The sequence below is a fragment of the Tachypleus tridentatus genome, chromosome 4, assembly GCF_004210375.1.
Source record: "Tachypleus tridentatus isolate NWPU-2018 chromosome 4, ASM421037v1, whole genome shotgun sequence".
NCBI classification, from domain to species: Eukaryota; Metazoa; Arthropoda; class Merostomata; order Xiphosura; family Limulidae; genus Tachypleus; species Tachypleus tridentatus.
The window spans coordinates 2,911,738-2,929,193 of record NC_134828.1 but is presented as its reverse complement, the minus strand read 5'-3'; the positions used below and the strand labels follow the sequence as shown (position 1 = coordinate 2,929,193).

The 17,456-nt window shown below is 35.6% G+C and overlaps 1 long non-coding RNA gene across 1 annotated transcript in view; it reads right to left on the bottom strand.

Moving 5' to 3' along the window:
- Window positions 1-5,583, bottom strand: part of LOC143248451 (uncharacterized) — a 30,397-nt gene extending 24,814 nt beyond the window's left edge. Inside the window, exon 1 of the long non-coding RNA XR_013026989.1 lies at window positions 5,411-5,583. This is a non-coding gene — a long non-coding RNA (uncharacterized LOC143248451). The remainder of the gene's footprint in view (window positions 1-5,410) is intronic.
- Between the last annotated feature and the right edge of the window lie 11,873 nt (window positions 5,584-17,456).

The window sequence follows — 17,456 nt, the reverse complement described above, 5'->3', positions numbered from 1 at the left end:
CATCCTACCCTGGCTTGAGTGGATAGGCCTCTGTCAATAGATATAGATTCCAGTGACTGAGGGCATGAATGAATAATAATTGTTCTGCATTTCAAGGCTGAAGAATTAGATGGACCTAAGGAAACACTAGAAGCTGGAACCAAAGGAAGTTGATTTGGGGAGCCACTAGAAGGAATAGTGGGAACAGAGATAGGTGTTAACATTGACTTGTCAACTCTCTTAACCAGGAAGGGAATAGCTTCTTCACATGGTTTAAAAACAACTCTGTTGGCACTCCCACTATAACAGTGGGATGGATTGCATCAGCATATGTACGACATAAGAAATGTTGTGAACCATTTACATATACTGTACCTCTTTTTCCTCCACTACAACTAGCACAATGAGAGTCCACTACAACTAGCACAACGAGAGTCCACTACAACTAGCACAACGAGAGTCCACTACAACTAGCACAATGAGTCCACTGCAACTAGCACAATGAGAGTCCACTACAACTAGCACAATGAGAGTCCACTACAACTAGCACAATGAAAGTCCACTACAACTAGCACAATGAGAGTCCACTACAACTAGCACAATGAGAGTCCACTACAACTAGCACAATGAAAGTCCACTACAACTAGCACAATGAGAGTCCACTACAACTAGCACAATGAGAGTCCACTACAACTAGCACAATGAGAGTCCACTACAACTAGCACAATGAGAGTCCACTAGAACTAGCACAATGAGAGTCCACTACAACTAGCACAATGAGAGTCCATTTCACACTCATAGACATCACTGATCCTTGCCACTGCAACAAACACACATCAAGGAACCATAATATGATGTTCTCAAGTGACCAAACCACTGACACTGGAAACATCTGAGAGGATTTGAAAAATATGGCCACACCTTCCAATTTAGCTAACCTACCTTGATGGTGGCAGATGGACATGGTGATGTAAATGTCAAAATTAAGAAAGTGGTTGGCATCATAATTCCATCTGTATAAGTGGAGATATGCTTCACTACAGAAACTCCTTGGATGGAGAAACTAGTGAGGATATCTGACTTGAAGATGTTCCTCAAATCCTTCTCAAAATTAATTCCTCATGATGAATTCAAAGTAGCATGGTGAGTACATTCAATGGCCTTTGAATGCAAGAGGGTTCACTCTGTTTAGAAGTTGATGTTTCCACCAAGACATCTCCAGAACATAGCTTTTTGACTAACTTAGAGAGCAAGCCCCTCTAGTCCCTTCTGAATAAAAAGTGATACATGTGCTCTAAAGATTTGTCTGACAAAGAATGTAATATCAGAAAATGAGGTACAGGTGATGAAGAATTTGAATATTGTTGTTTAGAATCTTCAAGATGTGGTTGTTTAATTATGGTCTGTTTATTAAAACATCTTGTTTTTATTTTGAGTTGGGAATCCATAATAAAAAAAAAGAATATTTGGTGTCCACTTACCCCACCCATCATGGAGCCCTAAGATGGGATGCATTACAATGCCAAACAAAGATATTGCAGCAACGCTGTAGTTTCGTGAGCACTATACCCAAACACCAGCATCAGATACAATGTCCACAACACCTATTTAGAACATCCAACACTGGTGCTCAGTCGACCCTAGCCCAAGTGGACCAGCCAACTGACCCTGGGAGGGTCATCGCAAGGTTGCCTGGCTACAGATATTCAAACCAGAGTGGTTTGTTGGGGATCCTCTCTTCCCCTTCATGGGTCACCACACACAGTAAGCATGTGTGTCGATGTTTAGATCCCAGAGGATATGAAAGTACAGAACCTTTTCTGAGAAGTCCCCTCACCATTTACAGGAATCCACATCGAGATGTTAAACTTGTCCCTAAACTCAAAACCTTTCACAATATAACTCTTTTGCTATGAATAAGTCAAAGTGCACATTACAATATTTCACAGTTACTTTTATATGCAAAAATGGCTCATTTGGGTTGAGAAAATGTAAAAACGAGCCGTTTTTGCATATAAATTTCTCAACAAGTGGGTTTCTCGACATCACTGATTATTTCACAGTTACACTCAAGTTTTAATTACATTATTTAATTATCAATGTATGTGAATAAACTTGATGCCAACATGTGTTTAATAAATCAAATTTCTATATACATATTTTTGTAGCTCTAACCTTTTTAAAGAAATATTTTAAAAAATCCTCAATCTCCTTTATTATAAGAAACATTTGTTTTTTATGTCTTCTCCTTTCTATAAGCTTATTTACTACCCCTCTCTGAAGTATGGAATTTAATGTAAATAACTCATCATAATATATTAATCAAGCAAAGTCTAAATTTTATAGTCTTCAATCTTATTTGCTTATGGAACCATAAACTAGTAAATTAAACCATGTGAAGATGAAAAGACAACTAATAAGGTAAAATAAAACATACAAAGGAAAATGGTACTGTTCATTATATTTAATTTTTACTAATTTTCATTTCACTGGATGTTGGTAATTTTACTACAGTTAGTGTTAAAGTAAAATAAGTTTTTAATTTAGAAAAGTTTAGAGGTTATGCAAATGAAACATTAAATTTTAAGATAAAAATATAGTTGTATTCTTAATATAAAAATCATATAGTATTCAGAGTAGTCAAAGCCAGAGTCAGACTTGGTAAAAGTTTCATAAATTCACAGACAAAAAAGATTTAGTAAATATACTTTATGAGCCTGGACTGATACTGACTAGTATTATACACTTATGAAATAATTCTCTATGAGCCTGGACTGATACTGACTAGTATTATACACTTATGAAATAATTCTCCTCTCTTGAAGGTTTCCTGGCAGTACTAATGAATTATTCAAAATTCTGGATTGACGAAACTGGAAAATAAGTCAAAATGAAGACGTTGATCTCAGGAGATATTTAAACAAATATCTTTCAAAGTACAAATATGAAACTTTGTTATGATCAGAATGTATACATATTGTGAATGCATACAAAATAGCATAACTGTACACACAAGAAACAGGTTCATCTTTTCAATCTAATATACTGAGCTGAAAATAACTCTCTCAACAGTAGGCCTCATGAAGAACACTGTTAAAGATTTCTAGTCTCTATACGTAAGAAAGGCTACAAACTTACTGGCACAGATTGAAAATACTCAGTTCCACTTACTGAGAGAATGGCATTCAGAACAAGGCCAATTGCACTCAAAATCTCTTTCCATAAAATAGGTAAAAAAAAATGCATTTCAAATGAAGTTACAAATATTGTATAGTACTTTACTTGGTAGGCCTGGCATGGCCAAGCATTTTAAGGCTTGCGACTCGTAATCTGAGGGTCGCGGGCTCGAATCCCTGTTGCGCCAAACATGCTCGCCCTTTCAGCCGTGGGGGCATTATAAAGTGACGATCAATCCCACTATTCGTTGGTAAAAGAGTAGCCCAAGAATTGGCGGTGGGTGGTGATGACTAGCTGCCTTCCCTCTAGTCTTACACTACTAAATTAGGAATGGCTAGCACAGATAGCCCTTAAGTAGCTTTGTGCAAAATTCAAAAACAAACAGACAAAACTTTACTTGGTTGAACTTCTTAGATGTAATAATTAATTCCTTATTATTTTAAAATATATTTTACTGTTTTAGACATTTATATGATACATCAATGACAGATTATTGTAAATTCTCAACAATGGATAAGATAAAATGCTGAACAATGACATCTGAAAAAGAAAAATATCGATATTTTCAAAAAAATGTTAAAACAATCCTTAAAAAATAACAACATTAAATAATTCAGAAACTTTAAACATCTTACTGATGAGGGATACAGTTTCTTTTATTACACTACAAGACATGAGGCCTTCCATAAGCTGTGCACAAAAACATTGGAAATTACTACTGATAAATTTAAATTATATTCATACCACAACATGCATCTTTACAGGGAATATTTGAATATTAATATTTCATTTTTGAAACTAATGAGGTGTGTTTAGTTTTCAGTATCAAACATCTGTATTACATATGGTTTGTGTCAAGAAGTGTCATGTCATGAAATACAGCATTCAATGACATTCACAAAGTGTTTTAATTTGTGACACAAAATGTCTGTGTATTTACTATTCAGCATGTAGTGTCAGTATTACAGACATTTTGTATACAGGTGTTTTAATTTGTGACACAAAAGGTCTGTGGTATTTACTATACAGCATATAGTGTCAGTATTTCAGACATTTTGTTTACATGTGTTTTGATTTGTGGTATTTATGTATGCACACCATAAACTTGAACTGAATTTATTATTTAAATTTACAAATACAGGTACTACAAACTTCAAATATATTTGTATATAGGTTATAATTATGGAAGGTGTCGTTAATTCTACATTTCACCTTACCCAATTTTGAGGATTTACAGTTACTTTGTTACTAATGTAGCAAAACAAGTTTTAAAACAGAAGAATACATTTTAATTGTAATAAAAGATTAATAACGACACCATAGGCTTTCAGACAAGTAAACTATTATATGTTACTTTGAAGCTTTATTCTAAATGCCACTTTTTAGGAATTTAATGTCCTGTTTTTTTACCTATTTAACTGAAAGCCTTTAAGTTCTGAATACTGTTCTGCCAGTCAGTAGAAATTAAGTTCCACTTTTACCTTGTGCCTGGTACTACTAAAATTGTTCCAAAGATGTTATGATGATCTTATTTGGACAGGTTAAATATCTTAAGAAAAAGAGAGGTTCTTATCAAATTTTCCAAGATTATTCTGGGAACTGATGGAACACGAGGCTTTCACTGTTTTTTTTCGCTTTTGCTAAATTATGAAGCCAACAAGATGAAAGAACACAAGTTCAAAATTTGATAAAGACGAATCTACTCTCCAATTGAGCAAGTTTAATTTTCCTAACATTAAACAATCACTCGTTCAAAATCCAGCATCTTACATCAGTTATGTGTAGAGTTGAAAGATTCTTTTAAAAATAAAGAAGGGATTTAAATTATTTCACTTCTCCCCAAGGTGGGTGCAGAAGTATACCCTCGTTCAAGTTGTTGTAAATATATATATATATAAAACCCTTGATGTTTGGATTGAAATTTCTTTTAATTAGTGCTGGTCGTTCTCAAAAGACCTCGACTACACATTTTAAATTTATTATTAGATAAAGTATAAGATGACTTTTATCACTAAAAAAAGAATGTTAACAGGCAATCTGTCACCTTTTTGTCTTATTAAATGTTTGATTTTCAACCTACGCTGGTTGATCACTAAATCATTTGAATTAACACTTTTCACTTATCCAATAAAGTAATACATTAAAGTCAACGTTGAAACTTGGCTACACAAAATTATTTTTCGATTTCCTCAATTTAATTTTGTAAATTTAATTAGTAATAAATATTATGTTTATTAAACCGAAGGTTCCTTACATCTCAGAAAAAGAATAAAAAACATCATTGTACCGTATTCAAAACGACTGTGTTCGTAATTATAAATATTTTTATTTTTTAAAATTCCTACGTACGCGCCCACTATAAACGGTTGTCCGGCAGCAGAGAAGTGTACGACAATAGCTTCAGTTTCGTTCGGTTTGAGGAATAAAATTACTGACTCCAGAATGAGAGATAGCACTGATTCAGCACAGCATGAGAGATAGCACTGATTCAGCACAGAATGAGAGATAGCATTGATTCATCAACCAATGCAGCAGAACTCTGATGGTGAAAGAATGTCTCAACAAATAACGTCTTCCAGAAAAATGTTAAGAAATGTCAAATGTACATATACTGGTAGATATGCAGACTTAATGAGTGTATTATCTGTGTGAGGACTAGAAGACAGAGAAAACTCTGCAAGAATCATGTATATGAGAAGTGAGATTCGAAAGGCACTCTAGTTTATAGTAGCTTTTCATAACAAAAATAAAGCTTACATGTAGTTAGTTTTAATAAATTTATCGTACTTACTAAAAAAAAATAAATGAGGAAACACCTATGACAGTAGTAATCTGGTTTAGAAAATTAATAATAATAATTAAGTGTTGTCACTTTTTCTTCTTCTGGTATAAGTACGGATAAACAAGTAATAAAATATGTTTTCAGTAAAAATATACGACAAAGTTATAGAATGTTATGTACAGGGGTGTAGATTTTTTACACCCGATGGGGGGATGATTTTTGCAACCACTTATGTGGACTGTTCAATTTGCAAATTGGTAATCTCTGATTACGTGAACCTGAAAGCTGTAAACATGCAGTCACAGAGTAATCTTGTTGCATTGATACTTGCATGTAGACTTAGGTCTACTGACTGATACTTACGAACTATCGCTTAGATCGAAAAGACTAGAAGCACGCCTGTATTAAAGATGTACATTTTGGCTACTGAAAAAGCCTACATCTAGGCCTAATTATGTAATTCGATTAGTAAGAACACGAGAATCACAAAAACAAATACACAATTTGTAGGCCTGTGATGCAATAAAACAATTTAACAGACCAAACTGTAGGGGGTTGATTGTATGCACCATACCCCCACCTAAAATGAAGGGAGGATGTATACCCCATCCCCAGGATCTACCCCCTGGTCATGTATGTTTCTTATGGGAAAGATTTCTGTAAAATTTATTATATTGTAGAGCGTCATATAGTGATCTTCCCTGTAGCAATGAAGTGATACTTTAACAAATACAACCTTTCTTACTTCTTGATGGTTATGACTAAAAGTGAGGTATGGGAACAACCATTATTATTGTTTCCTGTATGTAATGCTATGTTTTCTTAACTCATAAATTAATGTTCTCATTCTTCCTGGAATAAACAATGTTTCCATTTTATTTAAGGTTGTGGTCAATTTCTTTCATTTTTGCAACTCAGATAAATACCCCAGTAAATGTCACACCCAAAATAATATTTCACTACTTCTTATGCTATGAATATGAAAACGTTTTTCTCCCATACGGTATTTTCACCGTTAAATTGGTTGGTTAGCGTTTATTGGCACAAAGCAACTAGGTTATCTGCCATACAACTGATAACAAAATTATAAATAAAATTATTGAAATATGTAAAAAGGAATCATGTTAAAACAAAACAAATTCCAATTTTTGAATTAAAAACACAAGTGAGGTGGACAGTATCACCATTACCAATGACATTGTCCAAAGACAAGGATAAACCCACGGTAAAAATATGTCCAAAATGGTGTCATCGCTCACAGGTGTAATGAAAACATGACAGTAAAATGTGGGCTATTGTGACTTAAGTGTCACACATTGGTGCATCAGTCCCAGATGCAGATAGTCTGGTTGCTTTGCACCATAAAACACCAAACCCATACACCCACCCAGATAAAAGAAAACGATGTGTTAAAAACTGTGACCAATATGTAGCCTAGCTAAGACAACTTCTTCTTGTCAATCCTTCTGGGAGAAAAAGGTCTTACCTGGAAAAGCTTGTTATCACATTGCTCACTCCAAGTTAACTGCCAACTGGTGCAGAGCTGAGCCTTGGAAACAGGACTGTAGCCCATGTATGTATGGGACAGGCATGGTCGTGATGGCATCAGAGTAGACAGACTCAGCTATGGTGACAGCAAGCACATTCCTGCAAATACCAATGTGGTCCAGTATCCAGAAGAACTGGATAGAAATGGATGATAAAGAGAAACAAGCCAGTTGGTTTCAAACATCAACTAAATCAGGGAGAGAACTAACATGAAGTGATTCCAGGGCTAGTGGAGAGCTAAGCAAATTGTTATAAATATTATAGTTTGTGTACTGCATTGCTTCTATGTGATCAAGAGAAATGGTGTACAATTCAGCAGTGAAGACAGAAACTGTAGAGGGAATACTGTGTGCAACCATCAAACCACAACAAACCATGACAGAGCCCACAAAGTCACCTGATTTTGAACCATCTGTATAAATGGGAATGAAAGGATGGTTTGAAAAATGTTCAGCAAATAAAAGATAGCATTTCCAATCGGGAGTATCTACCTTCTTCAGATGACTCAAATAAAGGTCACATTTGGAGATGGTACTAAGCTATGGTGGGATGAACTGACCAGTAGAGACAGCAACAGCATCCAAAGTCAGACCCAATTTAGCCAACTGCACCTGGATATGAAGGCCAAAAAGAGCAATGGCAGATGATCTATTCTGAAAAAGCATGGTCCACTGAGGAAGGAAAACACAACTTCAGGTAGGATGCTGTGGTAAGAATTTAAGTTTTGCCACATTACAGTAAAGACAGTTGCAATTAGCAGAGATGTAAGGAGGTTCATGAAACTCTGTGTACAAATTCTAAACTGAAGAAGTTCAGAAAGCTCCCATGCAGAGCTGAAGCCCCTGATGGTAAAGAGGGTCCAACATCTTCAAGGCCAAAGTCCTGGCAGAGTTGCAGACCAGAGACCTATAGTCCAGTTCCAATCAAATGAAGACTTGATAGATTTTTAGCATTGAACATCTACTTGCTCCCCTAGAGATGGAAGAGAGGGCACGAAGGATGTTTAGTGCTCTTGTATATTTGACTCATAGCTGCTTGATGTGTGAAATAAAGGTCAGCTTACAGTCAATAATAAGCCCCAAGAACTTTGTCTCAAGGACCACAGGAAGCATAACTTCTCCAAGATGGAGCTCAGGATCAGGGTGAATACCCTGTTGGCAGAAAAAGTGTATACAAATGGGTTTGGAGTGAGAAAAATGTAAAACTGTTTGATGTGGTCCATTTCAGAAAACAACCGAGGGCAGTCTGTAGCTGCCACTCAATGAACCTCATGTTTGATGACTGACACGAGATGTGGAAGTTATCAACATAGAGAGCACTGTAGGAGGGGAGTTGTCCATTTATGGCATTAACCTTTATAATGAAAAGTGTGACACACAAGACACAGCCTTGAGGGGATCCAAGTTTCTGGAAAGAATGGAAAAGTTTCAACCCACACAGACTTGAAATCACCAGTTCATTAAAAATATTTACTAAAAATGGGCATATGGTCATGCAATCTTTATGAGTGGAGGTCTTGCAGGATGCTATACCTCCATGTAGTACCATAACCTTTCTCATGGTAAGAAAATATATAAACAAAATGTCGTCGCTTGAGAAAGGCTTCCCTGACTGACGTTTCAAGTCAAATTATGTAGTCCATGGTAAAGCGCTGTCATTGGAACCCACACTGGGTGGGCAAGAGGAGGTTGTTTAATTCAAAGAACCAAACAAGATGAGCATTAACCATTCTATATCAGATCTTAGAGAGACAGTTCATCAAAGCAATCAGATGGTAGTTTGAAGAAATCTTGGAATCCTTCCCAGGTTTAGAAAAATGGAGAGCAATAGCATGACACCAAGCATCAGGAAGACATTCTCCCACCAGGTTTAGTTAATAACAACCAGAAGAAAAGGAAGAGAGGCAAGAGAGAGATGGCACAGTATCTCGAAGTGAATATCATCAGGTCTGACTGATGTACTGCCAGACCAATGAAGAGCAAGCTTGAATTCCATAAGTATAAAGGGGCAATTATACTCATAGAGATGATCAGCCCAAAAGGAAAAAGGTGATCGCTCTGTCCGAGTTTTGATGGCTAAGAAGATGGGAGAAGAGGTAGAAGTAATAAATGCACGAAAAAAAGCTTTCACTGATGCTCTGGACATCAACAACTTCCTGGCCATCAGAAATGAAGTTTGAAATGGGGAAGAATTATATTGCCCACTGACCATCCCAATCTTGTCCCATATGACTTTGTAACTGGTGGTAGCAAAGATGCAAGTTGTGAACTTAATTCAAGACTCCTTCTGGCTTTGATGTCTTAACAGCCAATCATGTGCATGTGCCTACTGAAAAACAATGTGATTTGAAAGTGTGGGATATCTACAATAGGTACCCCATGCCCATTTCTGAGCCTTCGTTTCATGTGGCAGGCGGGATTCCACCATGAATGAGGATACCATGGAAAACATGTTGAGGTTTTAGGAATAGACTGAGCAGCTGCTTGGACAATACAGTTAGTTTCTGCTGCCCCACAGTCATCTATCATTGGTTTATAGAGAATGACAGGATCAAGTTCTGAGAGAGCAGTGAAAGAGAATCAGTTGGCATGGTCCAGTTTTCACCATGGCATGCAAATCGGGTGGCATTGACCACGGCCAGTCTTCCTGAATATGATAGGAAAATTATTACTGTCTCTTAAATCACTGTAAACCATTAAGAGAAATGAGAAAAAAGTGAAGGGGAGAACATAAAGAAATCAATAGCAGTAAAAGACTGACCAGGTACATGAAAATAGGTATAAGTACCAGTAATGAAGAGAAAAAAGGTTATGATCCAAGAGTGTAGGTTCTCAAGAATGACTCCTCTCATCAACATCAGAACCACCTCAAAGGAGATTATGTCCATTAAAGTTCCCCAGGATTAAAAAGGGAGATAGCAACTGTTCAATGAGAGCATCAATGTCTCCTCAGGAGACAGATAGAGAGAACAAACAGTGATGGTATGACCCAAGGAAATACAGATGGCTACAGCTTCAAAGGATGTATCAAGTGGCAAAGATAGGGTTGGCACATGCTGATCAACCAGCACAGCAACACACCTCCTTGCACCCATCCATCACACACCCTGTCATTTCTATACAAAGAAAACTACTGAAAGGGTAATTGTACTGGCAGGTTTCAAAAATGTTTCCTGTAAGGAAAGACAGACAGGATGGTAAGAATCAATAAGCACTCTGATGTTATTCAAATTAGAATAGAAACCTCGACAATTCCACTGTATTAAAGTGGCCATTTTTATTTATATGAAGGAGAACTGGATGGACAGCACTTTTATTTTTTGCCCACATCATTTCTCTTTATTAGAAGATCTATTGACCCCATACATCCTACCCTGGCTTGAGTGGATAGGCCTCTGTCAATAGATATAGATTCCAGTGACTGAGGGCATGAATGAATAATAATTGTTCTGCATTTCAAGGCTGAAGAATTAGATGGACCTAAGGAAACACTAGAAGCTGGAACCAAAGGAAGTTGATTTGGGGAGCCACTAGAAGGAATAGTGGGAACAGAGATAGGTGTTAACATTGACTTGTCAACTCTCTTAACCAGGAAGGGAATAGCTTCTTCACATGGTTTAAAAACAACTCTGTTGGCACTCCCACTATAACAGTGGGATGGATTGCATCAGCATATGTACGACATAAGAAATGTTGTGAACCATTTACATATACTGTACCTCTTTTTCCTCCACTACAACTAGCACAATGAGAGTCCACTACAACTAGCACAATGAGAGTCCACTACAACTAGCACAACGAGAGTCCACTACAACTAGCACAATGAGTCCACTGCAACTAGCACAATGAGAGTCCACTACAACTAGCACAATGAGAGTCCACTACAACTAGCACAATGAAAGTCCACTACAACTAGCACAATGAGAGTCCACTACAACTAGCACAATGAGAGTCCACTACAACTAGCACAATGAAAGTCCACTACAACTAGCACAATGAGAGTCCACTACAACTAGCACAATGAGAGTCCACTAGAACTAGCACAATGAGAGTCCACTACAACTAGCACAATGAGAGTCCACTAGAACTAGCACAATGAGAGTCCACTACAACTAGCACAATGAGAGTCCACTACAACTAGCACAATGAGAGTCCATTTCACACTCATAGACATCACTGATCCTTGCCACTGCAACAAACACACATCAAGGAACCATAATATGATGTTCTCAAGTGACCAAACCACTGACACTGGAAACATCTGAGAGGATTTGAAAAATATGGCCACACCTTCCAATTTAGCTAACCTACCTTGATGGTGGCAGATGGACATGGTGATGTAAATGTCAAAATTAAGAAAGTGGTTGGCATCATAATTCCATCTGTATAAGTGGAGATATGCTTCACTACAGAAACTCCTTGGATGGAGAAACTAGTGAGGATATCTGACTTGAAGATGTTCCTCAAATCCTTCTCAAAATTAATTCCTCATGATGAATTCAAAGTAGCATGGTGAGTACATTCAATGGCCTTTGAATGCAAGAGGGGTTCACTCTGTTTAGAAGTTGATGTTTCCACCAAGACATCTCCAGAACATAGCTTTTTGACTAACTTAGAGAGCAAGCCCCTCTAGTCCCTTCTGAATAAAAAGTGATACATGTGCTCTAAAGATTTGTCTGACAAAGAATGTAATATCAGAAAATGAGGTACAGGTGATGAAGAATTTGAATATTGTTGTTTAGAATCTTCAAGATGTGGTTGTTTAATTATGGTCTGTTTATTAAAACATCTTGTTTTATTTTGAGTTGGGAATCCATAATAAAAAAAAAAGAATATTTGGTGTCCACTTACCCCACCCATCATGGAGCCCTAAGATGGGATGCATTACAATGCCAAACAAAGATATTGCAGCAACGCTGTAGTTTCGTGAGCACTATACCCAAACACCAGCATCAGATACAATGTCCACAACACCTATTTAGAACATCCAACACTGGTACTCAGTCGACCCTAGCCCAAGTGGACCAGCCAACTGACCCTGGGAGGGTCATCGCAAGGTTGCCTGGCTACAGATATTCAAACCAGAGTGGTTTGTTGGGGATCCTCTCTTCCCCTTCATGGGTCACCACACACAGTAAGCATGTGTGTCGATGTTTAGATCCCAGAGGATATGAAAGTACAGAACCTTTTCTGAGAAGTCCCCTCACCATTTACAGGAATCCACATCGAGATGTTAAACTTGTCCCTAAACTCAAAACCTTTCACAATATAACTCTTTTGCTATGAATAAGTCAAAGTGCACATTACAACATTTCACAGTTACTTTTATATGCAAAATGGCTCATTTGGGTTGAGAAAATGTAAAACGAGCCGTTTTGCATATAAATTCTCAACAAGTGGGTTTCTCGACATCACTGATTATTTCACAGTTACACTCAAGTTTTAATTACATTATTTAATTATCAATGTATGTGAATAAACTTGATGCCAACATGTGTTTAATAAATCAAATTTCTATATACATATTTTTGTAGCTCTAACCTTTTTAAAGAAATATTTTAAAAATCCTCAATCTCCTTTATTATAAGAAACATTTGTTTTTTATGTCTTCTCCTTTCTATAAGCTTATTTACTACCCTCTCTGAAGTATGGAATTTAATGTAAATAACTCATCATAATATATTAATCAAGCAAAGTCTAAATTTTATAGTCTTCAATCTTATTTGCTTATGGAACCATAAACTAGTAAATTAAACCATGTGAAGATGAAAAGACAACTAATAAGGTAAAATAAAACATACAAAGGAAAATGGTACTGTTCATTATATTTAATTTTTACTAATTTTCATTTCACTGGATGTTGGTAATTTTACTACAGTTAGTGTTAAAGTAAAATAAGTTTTAATTTAGAAAAGTTTAGAGGTTATGCAAATGAAACATTAAATTTTAAGATAAAAATATAGTTGTATTCTTAATATAAAAATCATATAGTATTCAGAGTAGTCAAAGCCAGAGTCAGACTTGGTAAAAGTTTCATAAATTCACAGACAAAAAAGATTTAGTAAATATACTTTATGAGCCTGGACTGATACTGACTAGTATTATACACTTATGAAATAATTCTCTATGAGCCTGGACTGATACTGACTAGTATTATACACTTATGAAATAATTCTCCTCTCTTGAAGGTTTCCTGGCAGTACTAATGAATTATTCAAAATTCTGGATTGACGAAACTGGAAAATAAGTCAAAATGAAGACGTTGATCTCAGGAGATATTTAAACAAATATCTTTCAAAGTACAAATATGAAACTTTGTTATGATCAGAATGTATACATATTGTGAATGCATACAAAATAGCATAACTGTACACACAAGAAACAGGTTCATCTTTTCAATCTAATATACTGAGCTGAAAATAACTCTCTCAACAGTAGGCCTCATGAAGAACACTGTTAAAGATTTCTAGTCTCTATACGTAAGAAAGGCTACAAACTTACTGGCACAGATTGAAAATACTCAGTTCCACTTACTGAGAGAATGGCATTCAGAACAAGGCCAATTGCACTCAAAATCTCTTTCCATAAAATAGGTAAAAAAAAATGCATTTCAAATGAAGTTACAAATATTGTATAGTACTTTACTTGGTAGGCCTGGCATGGCCAAGCATTTTAAGGCTGCGACTTCGTAATCTGAGGGTCGCGGGCTCGAATCCCTGTTGCGCCAAACATGCTCGCCCTTTCAGCCGTGGGGGCATTATAAAGTGACGATCAATCCCACTATTCGTTGGTAAAAGAGTAGCCCAAGAATTGGCGGTGGGTGGTGATGACTAGCTGCCTTCCCTCTAGTCTTACACTACTAAATTAGGAATGGCTAGCACAGATAGCCCTTAAGTAGCTTTGTGCAAAATTCAAAAACAAACAGACAAAACTTTACTTGGTTGAACTTCTTAGATGTAATAATTAATTCCTTATTATTTTAAAATATATTTTACTGTTTTAGACATTTATATGATACATCAATGACAGATTATTGTAAATTCTCAACAATGGATAAGATAAAATGCTGAACAATGACATCTGAAAAGAAAAATATCGATATTTTCAAAAAAATGTTAAAACAATCCTTAAAAAATAACAACATTAAATAATTCAGAAACTTTAAACATCTTACTGATGAGGGATACAGTTTCTTTTATTACACTACAAGACATGAGGCCTTCCATAAGCTGTGCACAAAAAACATTGGAAATTACTACTGATAAATTTAAATTATATTCATACCACAACATACATCTTTACAGGGAATATTTGAATATTAATATTTCATTTTTGAAACTAATGAGGTGTGTTTAGTTTTCAGTATCAAACATCTGTATTACATATGGTTTGTGTCAAGAAGTGTCATGTCATGAAATACAGCATTCAATGACATTCACAAAGTGTTTTAATTTGTGACACAAAATGTCTGTGTATTTACTATTCAGCATGTAGTGTCAGTATTACAGACATTTTGTATACAGGTGTTTTAATTTGTGACACAAAAGGTCTGTGGTATTTACTATACAGCATATAGTGTCAGTATTTCAGACATTTTGTTTACATGTGTTTTGATTTGTGGTATTTATGTATGCACACCATAAACTTGAACTGAATTTATTATTTAAATTTACAAATACAGGTACTACAAACTTCAAATATATTTGTATATAGGTTATAATTATGGAAGGTGTCGTTAATTCTACATTTCACCTTACCCAATTTTGAGGATTTACAGTTACTTTGTTACTAATGTAGCAAAACAAGTTTTAAAACAGAAGAATACATTTTAATTGTAATAAAAGATTAATAACGACACCATAGGCTTTCAGACAAGTAAACTATTATATGTTACTTTGAAGCTTTATTCTAAATGCCACTTTTAGAATTTAATGTCCTGTTTTTTACCTATTTAACTGAAAGCCTTTAAGTTCTGAATACTGTTCTGCCAGTCAGTAGAAATTAAGTTCCACTTTTACCTTGTGCCTGGTACTACTAAAATTGTTCCAAAGATGTTATGATGATCTTATTTGGACAGGTTAAATATCTTAAGAAAAAGAGAGGTTCTTATCAAATTTTCCAAGATTATTCTGGGAACTGATGGAACACGAGGCTTTCACTGTTTTTTTTCGCTTTTGCTAAATTATGAAGCCAACAAGATGAAAGAACACAAGTTCAAAATTTGATAAAGACGAATCTACTCTCCAATTGAGCAAGTTTAATTTTCCTAACATTAAACAATCACTCGTTCAAAATCCAGCATCTTACATCAGTTATGTGTAGAGTTGAAAGATTCTTTTAAAAATAAAGAAGGGATTTAAATTATTTCACTTCTCCCCAAGGTGGGTGCAGAAGTATACCCTCGTTCAAGTTGTTGTAAATATATATATATATATAACCCTTGATGTTTGGATTGAAATTTCTTTTAATTAGTGCTGGTCGTTCTCAAAAGACCTCGACTACACATTTTAAATTTATTATTAGATAAAGTATAAGATGACTTTTATCACTAAAAAAGAATGTTAACAGGCAATCTGTCACCTTTTTTTGTCTTATTAAATGTTTGATTTTCAACCTACGCTGGTTGATCACTAAATCATTTGAATTAACACTTTTCACTTATCCAATAAAGTAATACATTAAAGTCAACGTTGAAACTTGGCTACACAAAATTATTTTTCGATTTCCTCAATTTAATTTTGTAAATTTAATTAGTAATAAATATTATGTTTATTAAACCGAAGGTTCCTTACATCTCAGAAAAAGAATAAAAAACATCATTGTACCGTATTCAAAACGACTGTGTTCGTAATTATAAATATTTTTATTTTTTAAAATTCCTACGTACGCGCCCACTATAAACGGTTGTCCGGCAGCAGAGAAGTGTACGACAATAGCTTCAGTTTCGTTCGGTTTGAGGAATAAAATTACTGACTCCTTGAACCATTCGACGTGAACATCTCTTGTGTAATGACATTTAAACAGTTTGATATTTATGCTGACTTTAATGTGTTATTCGTACTTCATCTATAATTATACTAAAATCGCTTAACAGTAAACTTCATAGTGATTGGTATTTAAATGATTTTCGTATGTCTGTATTAGATATTTTAATTTATATTTAATTGTAAGCCGATATATTCTTCTCTAATCTGACCTTTTGAGTTCTTAAAATGTATTTATGTCGTGTGTTAGCTGGTCCTATAATAAGGAACCATTTTGAATTTTGTAGTTTTGAATTTTCGCGCAAAGCTACACAATTGCTATCTGCGCTGGCCGTCCCTAATTTAACAGTGTAAGACTAGAGGGAAGGCAGCTAGTCATCACCACCCACCGCCAACTCTTGGGCTACTCTTTTACCAATAAATAGTGGGATTGACCGTAACATTATAACGCCCCCACGACTGAAAGGGTAAGCATGTTTAGTGCGACGGGGATTCGAACCCGCGACCCTCAGATTACGAGTCGAACGAGTTACGAGTGGGTTACACTTGGCCATGCCGGGCCAGATGAAAGGACTTGTTCATTATAGATATGGCAGCTGGGTTGTGATTCACAAACTGTTACATTCTTCATAATTTTCGCTCATACGTTCTTGCAACAACATCTTTGGGTACATCCAACACCAGAGTCCGTCTGTCCAAACATGGAGTTTTGGTTAGGAAATAAGGGATGATCATGCAAAGATCAATCGGTGTCTCTTCATCCCAGAAGTGGTTTGAAGGTTAATTTGACACGCAACTTGAAAACAGAAAAAGATAATCTATACCCATATGTGAATATACACGTACGCACACATTTAGTACATAAAGAAACATGTAAATGATTAAAGTGTTTGGTAGGTTTTTGTGTACTACCGATGTTATAGCTGCCGTCACCGAGGATCCAGAGAAACTGAGAAGGAAAGGAGTTGTGAGATTAGTTTAAAACTA